We start from the raw sequence: 17,941 nt of genomic DNA on the forward strand, positions 1-17,941 counted from the left end.
ATAACGCAGGGTTCCATTAAGATAAGTGACAGAATATATCCGCTCACAGGATCCCCAAGGGATAGAAGTCAGTGCCCTTGACTATCTCCTAATGACCCTTACTTAGACAGACGTAGAATGTCCAGACTGTGCATGATGTACAAAATGACTAATAAACTGGTGGTGGACGTACCAAACACTAAGTATCTGATATCAGAGTTATCAACCAAGAATTGAGGTGTTCAAAAACTCGTATTTCCTCAGAACTATCGTAGACTGAAACTCGTTGCCACCAAGCACGGCTGGATCATCATCTCTAGAAGGCTTTAAACACCTCCTGCAATTAAATGTGCAAAGATTGAGTGTAACAAGTCGTTCGGTCTGATATAGCTAGCTCCATCTCCTAGAATCCCCACACAAGCTAACCTTTACCCCGAAGGAATCCCTCCCTCCAGGAGTGGAGGAGGCATGGCCAACCTGGGCATGTCTCAACTGCCTAAGAACAGGCACAGGAAAATGCAGGACACTGAGGAAAAGTGGGATCTCGTCCCAGACAGACAAACTGTATGTGACTGTGGGCAGGAGCAGACCATGAGGCACCTCCTTGTCTGCATCTGCCTGCCCGAACCCTGCATCAAGGAGGACCTGGAAGTCCTGACCCCGAGAGAAAGGGCATGTGCGGAGTATTGGAGGGGAAGAGTGTAGCAGTGGTGACCAGAGAAGAAGAAGAAGCCCATGAACATCAGCCAACGGAGATTGCATGATGTTCTGGAGACACCTAGCACAATTTTAAACAATTTCAAATCGAAACGAATCTAAGTTAAATGTGAATCAAAGCCCTCAACACTGCTGGCCTACTCCCAAGCACTAGCCAGCCACCGGCAAAACATGGCCGAAACCTTCGTCCACACCTGAATGTTTTTTAAACATTTTGAAACATTCGGGTGGTGCACCCGAACAGTAGCCGACCTGGCTGAACACCAGTCGACCCAGCCGACCTTGCATCCGACCTACTTCTAGCCATAGTTAGGGGGGAGTTCGACTAGAATTTGGGATGCCATATATATTTGTGACAGGGTTAAAAGGTTCAAATGCAGAAATACCACATTGTAGTGAAATCTAGGTTAACATTCCACCAGCCAACGTTGGCAAAAACGTCTCGTGTTGCATCATACATTATATCTAGTCTATTAGATTTAAAGATTTAAAATGGTGCTGGCAAAGAGAATGACTAGATTAAGTTGCAGTTCCCTCTATTGGCATTCCGTTACATTTGCCCTGGGACTGTCGCAGTAAAAGTACACGATGCAATATTTATCCTTAAATTATGAAAATTTGTACACACGGCATTCACTTTTAGACAACAACTCCTCAACCTTATTATCCAACAATCACAGCCTTCGTCATCCTTGTCTACCTAACATGTGTTCTCCATATTGTTTTTATTGCGGATTTACTTTTTTTTCCATTTGTTCTTACTGCTTGTTTTATTGTTGATCTACATTTACGTTATAATTGTTCTTGTAGTCTTAATTGTTACAACTTTTTGTTGCAATTGCTTCCCTTTTAATGTTGGTTTGTTACATGGTGTTCCACTTACTTTAGGATTTACAATTTACTTTCGATGTTATTTAATTGATTCACTTATTGGTTGATTGATAAATTGTATTTATTTACTTTTAGTTAATTTCTTTTAATGTTATGTGTATATAGGTACGTTGGATTTTAATGCATATACTGTATGTTGCTATAGCCCATATTGAGGCAAGAAGCAAATAAAGTTCAGTACCGGTACTTTTACATTGCATACATGATGATATCTCGTACAAAAGGTCTCCAGTTTAAACACTACATAATTCAAGTCTAACCTGTTTTGACAGTGAGTTTTGAGCTTGCGAACTTCTCTCTATGCCTCGACGTAACAGAGAGTCAAAGGTCTCTTGCAATAATCTGCAGTGCTATCTCTTGGTACAAAATTATCTGCGGAGAAAAAGTTATTCGCCCTTCGCAAAACTTTTTTTTTAGTTCGATGTGTGCTAAACCTGCCTAAATTGACCACAAAAGAGACAAAAGTGGTTTTGTTGACAAAAACAAGAAAATCGTACCCAAACCATTGACCAAAGTGGCCTACCTGGCGCCATTTTTTCATTGCGCAAAAACTGTCTATATCGTCGAAATCAATGGTAAACTGGCCGATTCCTGCTTTTTCCTGATTGTGTAACTGCTTTTTGGCGTATCTTATTACCTGGAAATCTAACCTTCAACAACGTATCATGACTAAGAATGCTAAGAATGTCTATTTTTTACCTCTAGGGTAAAGATGGTGTAGTGATACCGAGGAGACATGAGACCCCAATGGGAAAACACGCGATACAGCACGATCAGCGCCGATATGAAGGCTGCAGCTGCTAACGGACCCCGCCACGTGCAGTTTGCGGAGCCCGACACGCTTTGTGACGGTACCCTAAGGACGGCCACGCTACCCGGATCGTTCGGGAGGAAGACTACTGGACGAGACGACAGGACCAGGTCGTACTACCGCTCCAACTGGGACGAAAACGAAGATATCGGTCAGTTTGATGTTTGTGTGTGTGTGTGTGTGTGTGTGTGTGTGTGTGTGCGTGTGTGTGTATTTTCTATCTTATTTATGCTATTAATTGTTTCACATTGTTATTGTTATTGTTTTTCATTTTGCCTATGTTTGAATTACTTTGATAACGATTCCTTATGTATGTATGTATTATTTCATATCAATTTCATTTCATCTCAATTTATGTATATTATTGTTTCATTATTGCTATTGTACCATTTTGCCCATGTTTGAATTATTTTGATAACAATTCCTTATGTATGTGTGTATTATTTCAATTCAATTATGTTTAGTTTTGGTTAGTATAGAGGAGGAGGACTTAGCATAAGCTAATTAAGCTTTTTTCCTCCTTCTGCACCTGTTTTATTTATTAATTTTGTATTATGTAATTTTTTATTGCAGTTGTGCAAATAAACAAACAAACAAACAGAAGGTTGATATGTGTAGACAGGTAACGATGTCTTAACCCTATCTAGACGGGGGCGGGCTAAAAGTGATTATGATCTGGACAGATGCTATGAAATGCAATACTATAATAATGTAATAATACTACCTCTGTATTCAATACGTCAAAAATGTCATCTTCTGACTTTGCTTGGTGATATGTCCAGATACCCGGCAACCTTTTAGCTTCTGGTGCAACTTCAATGCACTAGACAAATTGCTTCCCGATAATTGCAGGAACTTAAAGGTCATCATCGTATTGGCTTTTTACAGATGCATGATTGTATCTGCTGAAACGTAATGCATCCTACGGAGCGGTGCTATATAAATCAAAACGAATGACAACTTGGCAATCGTGTGAACAGACTTTTATCTTTTGTCAACACGTTAATTAAAAACAAGTGTTTAGGATAGTGTAATATCTGCTAACAACGCGTTGTTATGTTACCGAAGAAAAAACATATGTTTCTTCTTCCATTCCAAACACTGTCCTGGTCAATAGTCACAAACCAGACAGTCTGTCACCATGGTAACTGGTGTTGGGTTACAAAATGTTGCAATCTTATTGTAGGAGGGATTTAGACTCCTGTCACTATATAATATGTGACTGTGTTTGAAAAAGAATTAACAGAGCAGACCACATGCGAAGGTAAACATTATGCATTTGTTTAGTTGAATAAGCAAATATTACCTTTCTAGTCTCATTTTTTTCCTTGTCTCTTTTAAAGCCCACGGGCATCATACTGATCATTCCGGCATCACTACAAGACAAAGGCTAGCCAGACCTCTGTCCGGGTGATTTCAAAAGAATTACCTACTCAAGACAGTAGGACTTTGGATCATGGCACACTTAGGCTGGTCCCTACTCTTTTTTCGAAATGTGTGTTTGTTCAACGTGCGTAGTGTGTGGCCCTCCCCAAACATCCCTAACCAAAGCTAGGTACTCATTTAAACCTGAGCGAAGTGAGGGAGGCCGTATAAAGTGCATTTCCAAAGTGCACAAGATCAGTGACATGGCACGATTCGAACCCGGGACCTCTTGGCTCCGAGTCAAACACTGCCGTTACGCCACAAGACCCCATAATTTATGCTCATGTTAAACATGACGTACTTTTACAGCATTTTAAGACCCATCCCGAGATTTTGAAGAACTTCGTCAATAAAACTTTATTGCGGCCTGGTTAACAACGATAAAATGATCCGGTGATAAGAAGGGTGGTTATAAGCTATGTTTAGATGTAGGGGTACCCATTGGACTGCGGACGGAAGAGGACTGCAGAATTCCGATAACGCCGCAATCTCAAGCACTTAATTGAATCTCTTATTGAGTGTGGAAAATATGTGAGGTACATCACATATGCGATGTCGAAAATTTGTCATTACATTACATTACAGCAATTTAAGTGCCTTTGCACTATATTATATATGGACTCAGTATGACATCATTTACGTGATGCCATTGACTAAAACGGTCTAGATAGAGATGAGGCAAAGAGGGATGCCAAAACAACAGGGATGGAGACAGACTGGGCTGTATGCAGGAAGCTGAGAAACAGAGTGTTATCAGTTTGTCGTAAGGCAAAAACACAGCATGCCCGGGAACTCCAAAAACGACTTGGAATAACATCAGCTCCCTTCTTGGAAGAAAACATACAGTAAGCCCAGCTTGTGTGCAGAAAGATGGAAACTTAAACTGCTTACCAAACCCCGGGACGTAGTAGAACATTTTGAAAAGTTCTATGAGAGTAAGGTCACCAACATACGCTCTGGGATGAGAAACATGGATGAAGAAAAAAAGAAGCTGAGATCCAGGGCAGGCGACTCACTTGCACATGCAGACTCACATGCAGACTCACACGAGAAACAAACACTTTGACGCAGTCACAGCAAAGGAAGTGCACAAATTCCTGTCAGGACTACCAGATGGCAAAGCTCCAAGTTATGATGGAATAGACAACAAACTGCTAAGGATTAGTTCAGATGTCATACCACAACCCTTGGCTTACATAGTAAACCTGTCTTTTGCAACGGGAACCTTTTCCCAGCAAAGTGAAAACATGCCGAGGTGATTCCACTTTTAAAAGACAGCAGTAAGCCACTGTCTGGACAGAACTCTCACCCTGTGGGTCGCCCTATTATGTCACACAACTTGTGGCAAGATGTGTGACATAATAGCCAGTGAACACATAGTGTCCTACTTCTCCTGATCAGGTCATCAATCAGAGACACAGATATGCATGATACAGAAAACGGCATTCTACCGAAACAGCTCTCCTGAACATGACAGAGTGGCTGTATAATATGAAAAAAGGACTGATGACCTCAGTGGTGTTGGTAGACTACAGCGCAGCTTTCAACTTGGTGGACCTCGCCCCTCTTCTAAAGAAGCTCACAAGATACGGGCTGTCTTAAGAAGCGCTGTCGTGGACCAAGTCATACCTGTCCAAACGTCACTGGAAGGTGAACAAAAACGAGTCATACAGCAAAAAACGTAAGTTATATTGTGGGGTTCCACAAGGAAGTTGTTTAGGACCACAACAGGTGCCGCATGGGAGAGTAAGTGGGCGGTATATGGAGGACTTCAGGAGGTGGTGTATTACCCGATTAAAGTAGACTGGGGAAATGTACTTCAGGGCTGTTGTAGAAGATAAATCTGATGTAACAGGATCGATTTTTTGAAATACCACCAAAACGTATTTTCTTATATATATGAATGACATGTACCAGCAATTTATGTGTAAAATGATTTTAAATTGAAACATCAAAATATCCGATGCACATGGCAACAGTTTGTCTTACTTGCCTTGCCTTCTTTTAGTATAGCAAGAGAAAAAGGGCTGTCCTAAGATTTATCCATGCAGCCTTTTTTATTGCTTGATCATTGTAATACAGATGATTTAACCCCCATTCATACAGTCCCAACTGCAGATCCAATGAATTAACGAAACGCATTTCCTGAAGAGTTGTGAATTTGAAGGCCACCGTCTGAAATCTCCGTTGTATCTGTAACCTATGCAGTAGTGCAAAATCCAACGAATATGCAATATACAGGTAGATTTGTGGCGTCGGGGTGGTGTAGTGGTACAGCGTTCGACTATGAAACAGCGAGAACCGGTTTTGATTCTGAGTTGTAACCGGGGCATGTCTGGACATACGCCCCGTGGTCGACGTTGTGCCCTCGGGAAAGAGACTTTACACGACTTTCCTAAGAGTTGTACCCGGGGCTTGTCTGGACATACGCCCCGTGGTCGACGTTGTGCCCTCGGGAAAGGCACAACTTTCCTTACTCCACCCAGGTGTGAATGGGTACCTTACGTCGGTTGGGGAAAGTCATAATGAGATCACCTGGTGGCGCCGAATGGCAACCACACAGACTAAAAAAGCGTGTGGAGCAAATATGATATATGTACCATGTGTATATTATGTTATTGTAAACCCTGTATCAATTCAGCGCTATAAAAGACTGCGATTGCACGGGTAATGTTTGACCAATAAAACAGTTATTTTAGAAGATGGATTTGACCGTCACTCAGCATGTGACAGCACTCCAATCTTGTTTTTAGCTATTTAGACTTAGAAATATATAGTGACTTAGGAGTTGACCTAGGATAAGCTTGTACTTAAAAGAAACACGATTTACCACTCTGACAACGAATACCTTTAAAGTATGGATAATCAACAAGGATGAATGGGATATATGCCATTAGAAAAGAAGACATATTTATTGGACACTGGACATGCTGAGAGCAGGGATTCACAATTGTGCAGCCAGCTTACAGATTCAAAGGTAGTGATTGCGATTTCAGCTTGGCACAAAAACATATTCTGGATAACGAAATTTGTACCATGTTGACTTCATTGTCCTTTCTTAGCACATATTTGTCATCATTTTATAACTATAGAGTTTGAAATAGCACCCCTAAACGTGAAGATTGGAGTCCTTTTCTTTATCAGTGTCACCAATAAATATCTATAACCAGCCTATTGTACGTAACAAGCAACCGTTTTCCGTTCAGTGATATCGCCTTTTTTCTTACAAGTATTAGTAATATGTACATAATGGTATATAGGGTTGGTGCAACTTACTACATTTAAAAAAAAGATGACAAGAAAATCCAGTTCTGCTACCCTGGAATCTCTTCGAATGCCATTAAGATTGTGTAGGGCCTTTGAAAGGAGCTCACATCCGAGGCCAAATGGCAGGAAATATTGATGGGCCGAATACCTCGTTATTGGTTCAATCTATGTTCGCCGGTCTCGGCCATCGATACTGGAGATATTTACGGCCTTCAGTCACCACCCGACATCGGCTGTTGGAAGACGATTTGTTTCGGTGGACAGGTTCTCCATCCAGGCGGTGCACACGCACACTCAAGGCGGTTCGGCTACAGGGATGAGGTAGTGATGATGAGGTATTTCTTTAATACAGTGGCTCTTTCAGGGGGTACTCAAAATTGCTCTTGCTCAGGTCCCATCCTTGTCTGGAGGGTCTTAGACTGTGGTAGCATCCTGCACAGGCCTTCTCCATCCTTCTCTGTCCTTGGCCATCTCTGTGCAGTCAAACCTGCTTGTCTAGTCTCCATGTGAAAAGAAAGTAATCTCGAACCAGTTTAGCTCATTGAAGAGCTAATCTTCCACTGGTCGTGACAGAGAAGACAGACGCCATGTACAGTATTTATAGGTTAATTGTACGGGGGAAATTCCTGTAGCCCTTTTAGACAAGCACAATGAACAGTGGACCACGGTTAACGTCCCGTCCGAAGAACTGCGACCCTGAACAGTAGCATGCATGTCGAGTGAGCGACATCAGTCGGGATTCGAACTCACAACCTCTGAGTCCAGAGGCAGGATCGCTAACCACTGGACTACGCACGCTATGTCATCTACCCATCTCTTACGTAGCCCCCCTCTGTTCCTGGTACCGCAGATCTGTCCTTGTAGGACTCAAAATTCCATTTAATGGCAAACTACTTCTCGCATAAACTTGAGTTTACCACCCTTCTTGAGTGTAATAGGTTAATATTTTCTGCATTCCTTACCTCCAGGCCTCAAAGCAGAAAAAAAAAAAGAATATCTAAGCTCCCAAGCCTAGCTAGATAAATCAAGCCAAAGCAATAGACACGTTTTGTGCAAAGTTTATTCTGGTGACTGAACACAGATTGCCACGAAGGACCCACGTTCATTTTTGGCGCTGCAGGCAGAAACAACTGCCAGCAGTGCATTAAATACCCGAGATGAATTGATTATGGAAGTGGTTTTCCTCTCGCACGCTTCAGTGCAACGTAAATCTAGTCTCCGGGATGTATTGGGTGTGAAATAAAGTTTTAACTATAGCTCGTTTGGTGCGCCCTAGCCAGCCAGGATTCTGATGCGTTTGCCTTCTTGGTGAGAAATTACGTAGGACACACGGCATGTGTTCATTCTGAACATCGCTCATTCTGTTGCTATTAGTGAGAGGAACTCGGTTGACTGTCGGTCGCGCTCATAGACTGGTTGGTGGAATGTAGCTTGTCATACGTGCGGCCGCAGACGAGCCGTAAGGAAGTTTATACGGTAATGTAATGTTTCTTGTCTTGCAATTGTGTGTAAATAGTTAAAACAAAGACTAGTGTGTTTCTTTATTGGAAACAATTCATTGACATGAATGCAAGAAAATCAGACGAAGCAAAGGCTTACCGTATGTTTAAACGTTCAGTTAGAAGCCCAGAATATAGCTGCAATGACTAAGGATGGACATTGCAAAACTCGGGTTGTGTTTTGCAGTACAAGTAAGATATTTAGGGGCCTAATTTAGGTACATTGCCTAAAGTAAAATATCGTTCTGAATAACGTAAGGCCTGTAGTTTCTGTGATAAATTTTGATAATGAAATGAAAAAAAAATCAGACAAATTCTTCCCTTTTAGGGATGTTTTTGAGAGACGTACTGAGTGTGAATTAAAAGTGCCCCCAACGCTTCGATACGCCTTTCCTCCATTTCAGAAACATCATCGATTTTAAATGATGCTTACGTTATTTTAAGTAACAGCCGATTCAGTGTGGTTTATCCACTGAATACTAATGCTGCATCTAGGTGTCTTCTCACGAGACGATAGCAAAGGGAGGAAAACGAGTAGGAACAGGAATTAAACAGGGATAAAATATAAGATTTGCCTTACGATGTGGCCACATTTGCTGTAGGTTGTTGAACGATTTTCAAGTCAAGGAATTTCCAGGAAAATATATAGAAAGTTCAAACAACCAGCGGCAAGCTTCCTTGGCAGCCGTCCATGGAACAAGACAGGTAGGTGAATATTGAACAGCATATGCGCGACCCGTTCCAGACTGAGATGGTGGTACAAGACGATGGTGCTGCGATCGAACGACTCATGTGGTGAGGACATTTACCGAAGTACTTCGTATTGCATGTCAAGAAGGTGTCTATCATGTGCTATAGATAGTATTGATCCTATGAGAAGAATTATGACTGAAATCTCCCAATCAGTATTGGGTTGCCTTTGCTACTATTGCAGTCATCCTAGTGCTCTGAAGAGATATTTTCGACCAACAACCTAAAAGGATGATGATAGTCTAGTGTTAAATCTTGCTAGAGCCATTGTCTTCCCTAGTCTATGGAGAGCTATCACGGCAGCACTATTGACCATTACATCATCACAATTGGTCTTCACGATACCCAGGATGGTGCTTAACGCTGACTGATGATATCTTCAGGGGAACGTTGAGTGTTTTCCGAGTATATTTTTTCACTATCTGTCTTTAAGATTGATATCTTAGACGATAATTTTCTCCTCATAATATCTAAGGCAACCAATAGAACAATATTTTTATACGGCCTTTACGTTAAGTAAAAACAATGAGGAAGTTTTTCTGGCCATAGAGGCTCTTGTAGTAACTAGTCCAAAAATAGAGTACCAGTAGTGTTAACTTGGGTTTAAGATATGCCCTTTTACGTGTTGTTCGATGACAAATGAGCATGAACATACATGTACGTACCATTTCTTACACATATTTCTTCAATAGTGCCAAGAAAACCATGAACATTTTTTGGTTCATCCGTATACCACAGCGGCTTTGTTTGGTATGAAACCATCAAATAACATATCTATGGTCAGATGTCACCCTTCCTTACCGCTGAGTAGAACAAAAACTACAAATCCATGCTTATTATTAACTAGACGATCTTTTTCCAGAATTTAGAAGACAGCATACGCGTAATCCATACTCAAGTGATTTACGATGAGAAATAAGTGAGCAGATTCAACCATTATTGCCCTCTGTTCTTATGACAGATGATGGAAGTCCGTACCATCATCTGACGATAATATCAAAGATTTGTAGTGCCGTCGGGGGATTATGTTCCAGGCGACGGCAGCAGAACGACTTCAAATGATTTTTTTTGTCTGACAGACCATATGTCTGTGGTTTAGGTATTAAATATGGTTAGAAGTTCACTTGCTACGGGTTTTATTTCTTTTATATGAACCCAAAAGCTTTGAAGTTTCAACAATGCACATATATAAATCCCGAGCGCTTCAGTAATGTATTTGTGGACAAGTGGGAAACCACTAAGTTATATGCTGCAACACGGAGTTATTTTAGCGGAGGTTTCTTCTCCTATGTAATAATACATTCTGCTTTAAGGCCACACCAATTAATTTTTTGGGTTAACGGATTTTTCTAGAAAAATAATGGAGCGGGCGGGCGAAAAAATAATAAAAACAGGCATCCTATTATGGCCAAAAATGGTACGATAGGAGACATGAAGTCAACACACCAGGCTGGTTCAAAATTTTAACAATGGATTTTGAACTTTTAATGATACCGCTGCATTGAAAGATGGAATAAATATAACAACTACTAAGAAAAAGACTGTTTTCAACTGTTCAGGGCAAAATATGAGCATTTTCCAGTTGATTCTGATTTTTCTTTGCAAATCAGAAAATGAAGCATTAACCAAGAATTAAATTGGTGTGGCCTAAAGGCAAACAATGCAATTTCAGGGCGGCAAAACTGGAAATATTACGAATAAGGCAATCTGTATCAAATTCACGTACTGTCCCACATTAGCACATTTGTATTTCATGCAATTTCATAGGCATTTAAAACTGCCGAAACAAGCCCCCAGATTAGTCCTTTATTTTGTGGGTGATACCCTAAAATCAATCCAGGTCCTTCCAGTAACCGTTTTTTGTCAACATTTGGTCCAAAATTTGCTCCATAAATGTCGATGTACATTGGGACAGTGTTGTTTCAACTTAGTATGTATATAGGTGAGTAGAATATTGACTTATAAAAAAACTGGTTTCCAAGCCCTAACAACTGCAATGAATATCTTTAAACAATGTAAATGTCTAAACCTCCTCCCTTAAATATATTTACGTCTTTCAAATCACACATAGTCTCTTTAATGATGTTTGAGTTCATTTGATTGATGAGCTCTCATTAGACGTAGACAAGGGGGAGTTCAGAAATACAAATAGGGTCTCTGGGGAAACACGGTAAAAAATGGAAACTGCCAGAAACAATTTAAGCTGTGATTGCGTGGGTTTTTGTTCTCGGCATAGCGCTGTATTAGCAAATTGTACTGTCTGGCCTTTGCCTTCCCATCCACTGGGCTTCTTTCAATTATCAGGGCTGGCGAGATTTTCATGGTAGATATTTTAGGCGTGATCACTTTATTCTCCAGTATTCAGCGTCATAACTTACCTAGTGCATATCAAAATACAGTTACATAAGGCTAATCTACCTAATACAGATTCTTTATTGACACAACAAAGAGTTCAGGTACTTTTGTATGGTCTTCTACAACTAAAGATCTAACAAAGTTAAATACATGTATGGATGACTTCATCCTACGTACAGAATATATGTATGTGGACAATTACGTAAAGAATATATATCAGTGATAACAATAAAGGTTTAGCTATTCCCTAACATGTGGTCTCTAAGATTGAAACATTCTTTAATGTATTTTCCTATTTGAACACTGTATTGGTTATCTCCCCTGAGAATGTAATTAATTTTTTTAAAGGATTAATTAAACGTATTAAAATCGGGCAAGTTTACAAAACGATGCCAGTATTTTAATAATTGTATTTCAGCATCTATTATTATTGGAAAGGTTTCTATTCTAGTTCTCCACGATAGAAGAATGAGTAGTATGAAAAAAAATGTCAATCCACTATTAAGGATAGTCAATCCAGACCGGCATCATGGAAACGGATGCCAAAGCAGGTTTGTATACAGCAGGTATGAGGGCCAAAATAAAGCAAGAGACACCAGCAACATCTTTTATTTATTTATTTATTTCGAGAAATTCTTCAATATATTTTCCAATGTATACCATGAATTGGTTTTCACATCTACTTTAATTCGCGATTCAAGTCCTTAATTGGTAGGCTCTATCTTTGATGTACACAACATGTCTGAACAATTCTTATGTAACGTTTTGCTTAGAGGGTCGCCCGATTTACACCTAGATACAGACTGTAAATCACCCAAACGTATGTTATTGGTACTAAACGGTTTGTACTAGATTATCTCATACATAGCCTACAAAACATGTTCTTCTTTACCATTTATTGATTTCCACCCATTTGTTGTTCTCTGTTGTTTTTTGTCATGTATTTTGTCACTGTATATACTTGTGTGTTTGGTGGTGAGGTTAAAATTAGCTACAGCTAGAGTACCTCACCACCATGTACTGTATTATCCATGTTGAATTGCAAATTGAAAAAAAAGTCCTTAACTAGAAAGGTAATATTTGCAAGGCAAATGCATAATGTTTACCTTTGCAAATGGTCTGCTCTTTTAATTCTTACTCAAACACATTCATATTACGGTGACAGGAGTCTAAATCCCTCCTGCTATTAAATTGCAACATGTATGCAACATGATGTAAACGAAAACTAGTTACCATGGTAACAGGCACAACATTGGTTCAGGACTTCAGCTCATTGATGTCACTGTTTGGAGAAGAAGAAGAGAGAAACTGAGCAAAAACAATATGTTTTCCATCGGTAAACATAATTAAATTACTTATTATTCCAGATCCCACCGTGAGGTTGACATGCTTCCAGATTGCAGAACCGGACATGAAGGAGATTGACAAGAGCCCGGAGAAGAAGCCCCATCCTCAAGCTTCCTCCTGCCGGAGACGGGGGCGCACCATGTGTGTCGTCATCCTGTGGATCATCCTTCTGGGGTTGACTGGATTCACGGGTGGGTGAAACCCCTGTTATGCTCTCGGTCACATTTCCAAACCGGGGCCCGGCCGGGCAGTCTTATGGAACAAAAAAGCATGATAAAGTAGAGAAGTAACATTTGGAAAGCAAACGCATAATGTTAACCTTCGGACATGGTCTGCCCTGTTAATGTTTACCCACACAATTCACATACATGCACTACGAGTATGTGGTGACAGGAGTAAAGCAGACCATGAAATTGGAACATTATGTAACCCAACACCAGTCACCATAGTGACAGACATCAACAAATCATGTCATTGCCCAGGTCAGAAGTTGGTGCTTGGAACAGAAGAGGGGGAGGAAACTGAGTAAAAACAATATGTTTTCTTCGGTAAACATGAAAAGACAACGAAGCAAATTAAAAAAAGATATTGGGAACTATTTGCGTATATTATTGATGTAAATTGTTGATTTTTCGTTAATTAAAACTGTCCGGCCGGGCCCCGGTTTGGAAATGTGACCTCCTAATAACACATTGACGACCTTCCCTCGACCTTCACCTTACTTAGGCCATGCTTACCTTAGAATACTAATCGAAACGAGTATTAGTTAAAATTGAGTCAAATTTTACCCCTGAACACACCACTAAAACTGCTGACTTACACCAGAATGGTTGGCTGGTACTCTGTTGACTTACAGCCGAACACTAGCAACCATGTTAAAACCGACCGACCGACTGTTTTAAATAATTTGAACCATATCGAACAAACAGCCAACCCTACCGACTTTGCTCCCACCTATTCCACACCTTGGTTGCAGGAAGTTCGGCTAATGTCTGGGAGACCAAAGTCGTGAAAGTATAAAATGGGCTTAATTAAGACAACATACGACATCAGCATTAAAGTTCATCTAAATTGGGGCACTTCAACCATCGCTCAACCGGGACGGGGGGCGATGTCGACTTCAGACAACCTTTGACCCTTTGCTGACGTCACACGCGGGAAAAATCACGTGTCCACAGCATTTGGGTCAGATAGCTGAGGAAGACTGAGTGATTCAGTCGAAAATTCCGGTGAGTCAAATTTTGAGTTGGAGAACAGTTTTTTTTTCATAACATACGACATCCTTTATCCGTTTCTTACACTATCTGTTAGTCCGCTTTGAAATCATTTCATGCTTGTGGTCTCCATCATGCTTATGTTACTAACAGAGAACAGCCCAACTAATGGAACGGAACACTTACCCTCACGAAGGGAAAATATCTAGATACGTGACATGTAATTAGATAATGTATATAAAGATCCATATTGTCATTCCTAGGGAGTCCGTATACGTAGCTATGTCAAAGGCCTTGTTCATATGAAGTCAGTGAAAGCGCTTTACATGTGGTTTCCCCCGAAGCCGGTTTCAAGTTGCCCCATCTAAACGCTCCAAATTACAATGAAAGCGCCTCGATCCCAAACCGCTTTTAGATGTGGCTTCAAATCGGTTTTCCCGCATCGCGATTTGCGTCTGAACGCAATGTGATTTCAATTTGACTTCACCTGGTCATGGATTACGGGGTGATATCTCTTTATTTAGATGCAATACCAAATTTTGCGTGGCAGCAACTTAAAGAACAGTAATGGTCGAATGATGTGTCCATTCTAGGACGAGCTTCACCGCCTCTAGCGGGACTTCGTCGAATATTCGGCTGAGATACGCTGGGAAGGGGGCACCAGCAAGCAGGTCGTTGACCTCTAACATTGATAACACGCTACCTTGTGTGTTTTCATCATGATAACAATGAATGCGGTTTCAGAGAATCGTAACCGGGCACGGTTTGAAATGAATGTATGGCACGTGGACCAGATGTGAGGAATGCGAGTTACCCGAATCGCGGTTGAAGATCATATGAACAAGGCCATAATGAATTAGCTCGGCGACTGTTTTTCTAGAAGAAAAAGGAACAAGAGTTTGATCGAGAGATATTCATGAAGTATTACATATTGTTACTCTAGATCCTCTTCTTATTCACCATGGTATTTACAAGTCACCCGTATTTATGATTGATTAAAATCTCTCTTGAACACAAAGCTCAAACTGCTATCTAGTGCACTACTAATCTACGTCTATATCGCGCAAGGGTAACGGCAGTTTTGAAGATCATGTAACAACTAACACCTGTGAAAGCAGTGAGCGCATGCTGACCAGATGTAGACATGATTGATGTCTTTCTCACACTTGGACAAACTGAGCTCAACCATATCCGTTAAAACATGCGGAAACACAAACACACACACACACACACACACACACACACACACACGCAGAAGCACACACACACAAACAGACCCAAAAACAATATTTCTCACACTTGGACAAACTGAGCTCACCATATCCGTTAAAACATGCAGAAACACAAACACACACACACACACGCAGAAGCACACACACACAAACAGACCCAAAACCAATATTTCAATTTTTGCAGGGGGTAACTATTTCTTAACTAAACAGCCTGATGCTAATATGCTTATGATATGGAAAATACTTGACAGCGGTATACATTTATGAGCATTTATTATTAACACGCCGCCGTTTTCATATATATATTAGGAAGTCTTGTTATCTCTATTCTCTGTTGGTGTCTTCATATATGTATTATCTCTTACGAGCAGCACATGTCAAATCTTAAAGGAGATTTATTTCTCCGATGTTAGACTGGCAGGCGACACTACCTGCTTAGCGCTTGAGGAGTGGAGCCCTATGTTTAATGTAGCGCACTTTGCTTGCACGCGGTTACTAAGGCCACAGCAAGTAAATTTTATGGTCACTCTAACGAAACAGCTGTACACTACTTCCTACACTGCCCACTGTACACTGATGAACGTATTGACATGTTATCATCTTTAACTAACATCCTGCCATTTGACATAACATAAACAACGTCACCGACAACACCTTATGTTCAACCATTCTCTGGGGTAACCCCTTATTGTCGTTTGTCAGCAACTGTAAAATATTCGATGTGGTTTTCAACTTTATTCTCCAGACAGGACGATTTGTTTGATTTAGTTGATTGATTTTGATTTGTACACCAGCTCATTATGTACCTTTGTCATTTGTTCTTCTTCTTATTACTTTGTTTTATTGTTTCCTTTTATGTGTGAGGAGAGGGCTGAGATAAGTTTTATAACTTTTTGCCCAATCCTCGAAAAATAAATTTGAATAAAATAATTATTTTTATGGATGACATCCTCCGCAGACTCTAATATAATGCGATAGGGTGAAAAAAGGGCACAAAAGAACAAGATAAATTAATGTCGAACACTATAAACATTGTTAAACAAGAAATGATACCTATATTGTGCAACGTTCACTGCCGACACAGCCACCATTACATGTAAAAGGGAGGACATACATCACTGCATCCAAGTTAAAGACAAAGAATTAAATCAGAGCCTTGTCTTGTCTCCTCTCTTCATATTTATCTGCCATCCACGTTCCGGCATGGCATCAGGAATCTTTGTCCATTTTCGGCTTGTTGACCACTGTCAGAGGGCAACTGAATTTCTTGTTTTCTTTTTGGCGACGTCTCAGGGAGGAGCCTAATGGTACAGTTTTGTGTGCAATTCGCAAGAATTCTAGGAATTGTACAGGCATTTTGTCCACAGGAATGGAATGTCCACAGGCATTTCTCTGACCCACATCTATGCCCAAATTCCTGGAAACCCTTGGGAAGACCCAGAAGACCTGTCTGCCAGGATGGCCCTACTTTCTGTGACCCCGGGGCTCGTTCACTATACACTCGGGGGAGGAGTGCACTGTATCTGTCTTGCTCAAAATCATGAAATGATGGCAGTGCCATGCAAACAATAACCCTAACAGCAACCATCGTCGCCATGGTAATGTATGTTTTCATTGCCAGTCTTGTTTCAAAATCAAGCGAAAAGTAATACGCGCGCTGATGTCATCCATAAAAATCGCTTGCTGTGGCCTAATTCCTTCTTCCGTCTTATCACACTTGTTTGACTCGCACATCTCGGGCGCGTCTGCCTGTGACTTAAGACAGATCGACCCCCTGGCTGGGTCTGTCTGACGCCATGGCATGATGTTTAACCAACCTGGCGATAAAATTGTGTAAAATTGGAATGATTATCGAAAATAGATTCCAACAGCCTCCAGTTTAATTCTGGACTTTCAGTTTAGATCCGGACTAATTCTCAGCAACCTTACGTCTAGATGGGCTAATATCTTATGGGTAAAAATGATGTAAGAAATATGTATTTATAGCGGCCACCGAGGACCCAATTCTACACAATTTTTCTGGCTCCAGTTCAGAATTGGGTTGATCCCACAAGGGTACTTAATGGCTACCACGTATTTATTTTTACCACAGTTTATGATATTAGCCTATCTAGATGGAAGGTTGCTGCGGTACGTAAATTATGATATGTACGATATGTTTTCTATTGTTATAAAAGGGAATTGTTACTCAAGCAATTGGATAGGCAGTTGGACTGTGACATAAAATGTACTGATTTTTGCTAGAAAGGCGCGGTTCTGGTTTTGATCGACATGTTTTGCTGTTATTTATTTTAACGGCTATGTGTTCTGTTTCAGCATGGCTGTACTTCAAAGTGGACCGGCTAAAGATGGAGAAAACCCGTCTTCAGAGGAAGGTAGTCGGCGGCGCGAGGCAGCTGTCGGACTTACAGGACAGAACCGACAAACTGACCCAGGAGAAAAACGTACTGGAAC

The 17,941-nt window shown here is 40.7% G+C and overlaps 1 pseudogene; it reads left to right on the forward strand.

The window, feature by feature from the left end:
- The first annotated feature begins 2,323 nt into the window (after positions 1 to 2,323).
- The window catches only part of LOC109484902, a 93,374-nt pseudogene continuing 77,756 nt past the window's right edge, over positions 2,324 to 17,941 (forward strand).

This window comes from Branchiostoma belcheri, unplaced genomic scaffold, assembly GCF_001625305.1.
Source record: "Branchiostoma belcheri isolate BF01 breed outbred unplaced genomic scaffold, Haploidv18h27 scaffold71, whole genome shotgun sequence".
NCBI lineage: Eukaryota > Metazoa > Chordata > Leptocardii > Amphioxiformes > Branchiostomatidae > Branchiostoma > Branchiostoma belcheri.